Source organism: Pleurodeles waltl, chromosome 8, assembly GCF_031143425.1.
Source record: "Pleurodeles waltl isolate 20211129_DDA chromosome 8, aPleWal1.hap1.20221129, whole genome shotgun sequence".
Lineage (NCBI taxonomy): Eukaryota > Metazoa > Chordata > Amphibia > Caudata > Salamandridae > Pleurodeles > Pleurodeles waltl.
In genome coordinates, this window is record NC_090447.1 from 351,250,375 (window position 1) to 351,256,327 (window position 5,953).

Consider the following 5,953-nt stretch of genomic DNA (forward strand, 5'->3'; position numbering starts at 1 on the left):
TAATATTGATTCAGGGTGATTAATATATAGAATAAATAAAAAGGGAACTAGAATGCAGCTCCCCGGTTAGATGCCCCTTTTCAGACTAAAGTGCTGAATGCATTAACCCCCTCCATAATACCTTACTGAGGCCGAAAGATTGTGGTGCAAATCCCTCAGTAGCCAGATATTATCCCACTTTACTCACATGGAACCCTGTATATCCCAGAGTTTGTCTCTGTGCACTCTAGCAGAGGCTGAGCTGAGATCTGTGAAGGCCAGGTGAAGTGATCCTTTATTCAGTATATTTTGAACCAACCAAATTTAGTTTGGGACGCTGATCGACCATCATGTGACCAGCTCTAAATCCATATTTTATATTGGACAAAAACGTTATTTAGCTTTGCCCAAAGATGCAAGTGATTTTAAGACCACTCGCCCAACAACTTATCATTGCCGAGTCGACCAAGGAGATGAGTCGATAACAACACGGATGTATACAGTACGGTTCTTTTTAAACACGGGGGCAATCACCGAGTGTGACCAGGATGCTGGCTTCCCCCGGTTCACTGCTGCATTGAGATAATGCATCACCACCGGTATCCAGAGAGCGACACAGATTTCAAAAGGAGCATCTGAAACCCTGTCTGAAACGGGCTTTATTATTAGGTAAAGCAATTACTGCATCTCTCAACTGCTCCCACCTGAATACAAAATTTGAATGCATATCAGGCAGCAAGGGAACGGGATTGTGATCCTGGCAATTATAAATAGTAGCAAAATGCTTGACCCATACACCAGCAGAAATCTGGGATGACAGCTCAGGGCGTTGGGTGGAGTTAAACAATGGCCAATTCACAAAACACCAGTACATGCAAGTGTCATTCATTGTGCAGTCTAAATTGAGTTTTTCCAGGCCTCCATGCATAAGGATTTTTTTCGGTCCTTGAAGGCCAACTTGTAGTTTGCCTAAGAGGCGATCAGTGCACGATCTCTGGGGGTTTGCTTCAGTGACAGCTTTAGTTCACAGAGGACACGGATACAGGAATGGTCAAACCACCCTTTAGGCGGAGGGCGGGTAATGATGCAGGGCCTGAATAGCAAAAACTTGACTGCTACACAGATCGATTGATAAGAGGACAGAATCAGGTGTTCAGGGAACCTTCTTCTATACACGCCTCTAACTCGTAGCACAGAACTAGATTAATTTACAATGAGATACGTCTGGCAAAATCCTGTCCCCTTCAATTCTGAGTCCATGATCCCGTAATGTGACTCCTCCATCAAGCACTACTATTTTGTTTTGGGTTAAGCACTCCACGAGGGTGCATCTTTTTCCAGCTCTGTGTCACTCATGTACTTCTCTCCCCCAACACTCAGTGCTGCTCTTTGTCACCCTTCTGCCCCTCCCTGTCCTTGTTGCGCCCTGCCTGGTGTTCTTTCCCATTGCTTTCTCGCCCATGTGCTTCTCCCTGCCTCCTCCACGCTGCTGTCTAGCCCATTGCTTCTCCTCCCCACCCTGTGTGGCTTCCTACCACCTGCTGCTTCTCCTCTCCTTCCCCGCCCTCCGTGTTGCTTTCCCCACCACACTCTTCATCTAGTTTCACACATTAGCGCTTAAAAAATGCTTTTGTTCTACTTTTTTTTTTTTTTAAAGATACCAATTTAACTTTGTAAATAACAAAAAAAAATGACTTGCGTCATTTTGTAGGCACAGATTCATGGTGCACGCGCCTACAAAATGAAGCAACTACCACATTATAGAGTTTTTTTGTTTTACTTTGTTTTTTTCATGAGTGCTGCACGGCTTCGGAAATGCTGCCTAGCATGGCTAAATACCATTAACAAATTCTATAGGTCCCAAAGGCAAGACCTATTGGCTTTGCCAATGTTTGTTGTATTGTATTGCTGCATCTTTATACTGCTTATTACCCCTATGTAAGGTGCTTTGAGCGCGTGCCTGCTTAGCCAGGGTGCCACACCGAAGGTGTACGGTTAAAGGATGTTCTCTGTTCACAAAAGCAGCACAAATTAAATGCCACAGGCGAGTAAGTGGGTTTTTTCAACGCCCGGTGGCTATCATCACAAAAGCTACATATTCTTTAGCTGGAATGATCGACACAAACGTGAGAAGGGTTTTATGTCCACGTGGGCTTGAGGGGAGGGAGAGAGCCCGATTGTGAGATTAAAACATCGCTGATTAAATGCCGGGCTCGAGATGTAAGCTCGCGTCTGCTTGATCTGAGGTGCGGGGCCGGGCGGCCGGCAGCGGACCAAGAGGCGTTTAACGAGAGCTCGATCTCCCGGGACCAAATTATTCCGTGAAATTTGCATCAACTGCTGGAAAAGTTGGCCGGCTTTGACAGAATTCTCCACAGGGCCCTGGTAGGGTTGAAAGAGCCTTCTAGGATGAAGGGAAACGATAAGGGCAAGGGAGATTTGTGTTTCTTTCTTCCAAGAAGTGGGGTGCCCGCGCGTGCGAGCTCTGAAGCTGTTATCAAATACCTACCCGTCTTTGTCCTGCGCGGTCTGCCCAGTTCCTTGGCACAGGACGTGCGGATGTGTCATAGAAATACAACGCGGCTGCACAATACAAGTAACCTTTGCATAGTGGAATCAGGCGCCGTAGACACAAAAGGCCCAATTCACCAAAAATATAAAAAATATGCGCCTGTAGAAGTACATCTAGGCATGGGTACAGATTCACCACTATTTGCTATTCACAAACATTCCCAGTCTTTGGATTGCCAGTAGTAAGCCTGGAATGCTGGGAATGTCATGTGGCAGTTCCCAAGGGCTCTGATCCCCGTGTGATGTCCTGTGTAGAAATGGGCACAAGGGGCATTAAAGCTTCATGTGGAAGTACACGGACTTGTGTTTTTTTTATCCTTTACAGAGAAAAGATGTTTCCAGTAGAGAAAACCCTTTACCTACCTACACCAGTGTCAAATGCATGGATGGTTCGTTCAGTTACTTAGGCCCCTGGAGTAAATCTCCCATTTCCCAGATGAAAGGGGTCAGAGAGGAGATGGGAGTGCCTACAAACGTACGTTTGTGGATGTTCCCAAATTTTCAATGCAAACCATACCTTGGAGAGTGCACTTCCATCACCTGAGTGGGATTTACTAGACTGGGTTTCTCCACACTCGAGGTGGAGAAATCTATAGTAGTAAATGCGTTTCAGCAGCTAGGAATCCATTTGTGAATTCCTGGCAGGCATACAAAAAGGTATTTTTGGCCGTAAACGTATGCTTATGGCCACATCCTTTTTTTTCACAGTCTTTAATTGGATGTCAATCTTCTATTCCTTCAGGGTGCAGTGGAGTTGCCCAGAAAGAACTGGAAACAAGACATTATAACAAGAGAATTAACCCATTCTTGCTTTAATTCTGCTTATTGTTTGAGAGCAAAATTCAGTTTGCAGGTCTTTTAGAATAACTATCTGGGTGCAAATTTTTCACACCAGCGCCGTTAGTACAAACTTTGCACCAGGGAAGCTGCACGTGCTGCAGGCCTATTAGGGAGCTAGTCTCCTTTCGAGGATCACTCCTTGAAACCAGTCATTTCATACTGAGCGTATGAGAGCGCTGCTGTCTCCTCTGATCTCCTTTCCTATTCCCTCTTATGTCGTCTTCTGTTCCCCTCAGCGCTTTGGAGTGGCCTACTGGCAGTGTTAGCGCTGTACAGTCATTCATTATGCCATGAGGTGTCTACCTTTGTGACATCATTCATTTAATCATTCACAGCAGTGGTTCTGTTTCTAGAAACCACAAACTGCATGATCGACACTGTCGGTCTGAGCCACTTAAAGAAATTGTTGGATATATTTTAATTTATCAGATCAGTGTATTGTCTAAGAACCAAAACCCTTGCGTACATTTGATTAGTTACAATCATGTCATACATATTTCCTTTGTTCTACATGTCAACTGTCATATTTGGTATTGCCTCAATCCAATATTTGTTTCTGATGTGTGTAAGGATTCTAGAGGCATGGAACAGATACAGGTTATGTATAGTAAACATTTATTTACTGCTCTGTACAATGCTCCGACTTTGTGCCCTTTGTAATTAATAGGGTAAGCCCAAATTCTCATCTACTAAGACTTTGTGTTCTCAATTACTTCATATCGGACCCACATACTCTTCTCAAAGTATCTTGATAAACCCATGTCCCCACCCACCCCCAAAGTGAAACCCCAGCCGTGTCTACCACGGTAAGCATAACAGCTGAACTCAATAATACTTAACCTCAATGTGAAAAAAAAGTCCTGCACAAACCTAAATCGTCTGAGAGCCTCTCAGCATCAAAGGTAGCACGCACAACCTGCAAACATATGATTCCAAAAGCAACAGAACATTTGAATGCTCAGATCCTGTGTGGTGCAGGCCATCATATTGCAGTGAAGGACTCAAAAAGAAGTCATGGCAAAGCCAAAAGTTCTGGCTTGCATTTTGAACCCTGACAAAAATATCTGAAAAGCTGCTGTAGTGGTAAAAGTAAACAGCAATAACTTATTTCTATGTACAATGCATCTATAAGATACATAATTAATTGGGTCACGATTCAGTGTATTTTTGGTTTATAAAAATGTCTCTCAAGCATTGCAATTGAGGCGGAATAATATATCAAACACCCAATAGCATTAGGTGAAAGAGAAATTCTCCTCTGGGTGGATCCAAAGCCCACTCTATGTATAGTTTAAAGAACTGGTAAGAATAGGCCATGCAGAGAACGGTGCTATCAAGCCAGATCTAGAAATTATGACTGCCTTCCTCTTTCATTCAATAAAAAGCTGCCTTCTACTGGGAACATAAATTCTTTTAAAATCATACTGCATATTCTACAAAACTATCCGCACGAACAAACCAGACTAATGCAAGCAAAATCAACATGTCTGAGGAGCCATGCCTTTAATACTATCTACCACTATCTTGTGCAAGAGAGAAATCCGTAATATTGGCAAGGATGTCTTAAATTGGTTCAGGTCTTTTCTCATACAAATTCAAGTCAGTGGTTCTGCCTCCCTTAACCTATTCAGTGAGTCACTCGGAGTGTACACAAGGGCACTTCAACATCTATGAGTAGCTATAGGCTGACCTTTTGTAGACCTTAGGGATAGATTCCTATATGTACACAGATGAAACCCAATTTATTTTTCGCCCCATTCAGAGAAGATAGGCACGATGCGGATCTGCTTTCCTCTCTTTCTCACACCAGATCAGTCCAAGACAGAAGTGTTTTTGATGTTGCCACAGATCCCTGCAAGTATCACTCTAGAAGGGCCGAGTCTGTGCAGAGTGTGCACCTGGTCTTGGACTCTGGTCAGTATCGCAGGCATGACAGGATGCGGAGTGCAGTCTCCGACTACTTTCTACTTCATCACTGGGGAGCTCTTTCGGCTCCCTTTCCTTCCTGAAATGTGGCACCACCGTTCACCGCACACAACAGAATGTGCTGATGTGTATTAAAAGTTACAAATTGTAGTTTTATTGAGTTATCTGAGGGATTGCGGTTACCACAGACGCAACCTTACAAGTCTCTCTTTAATTTGCAATTTGTCACTGAAGTCCAGTTGGGTTGATTGGAATGAAGTAGAACTACAAATCCCAGAGTACCTTCAATTGTTAAAATAAAAACTCTAGAACTGGGTTTAGGTTTTAACTGATGACCTGGTGCCATTAGGTAGCCATGTGTTTTTTTTTTTTTTTTTAAAAAGACGCAAGAAAATAATTAACTTAATTTAAGATGGTGCAAGGAATGTTACTCTGTTTTTAGGGTTGAGCCTGCGTTGCATGCACTTGCGCATGCGTTTCGCTTGCGAGATGCTTTAGGAGTTAGAAAAGGGCTCAGAGCCCCATCCATGTCACGTCAGTGTCTTTCATTGGTTTGTGGGCTTGCCTTTCAAAATCTGTCTGCTTTCATTAGTGGATGGTACGCATACGACATGCCTTTTCCGGTGGTTAGCCCTCC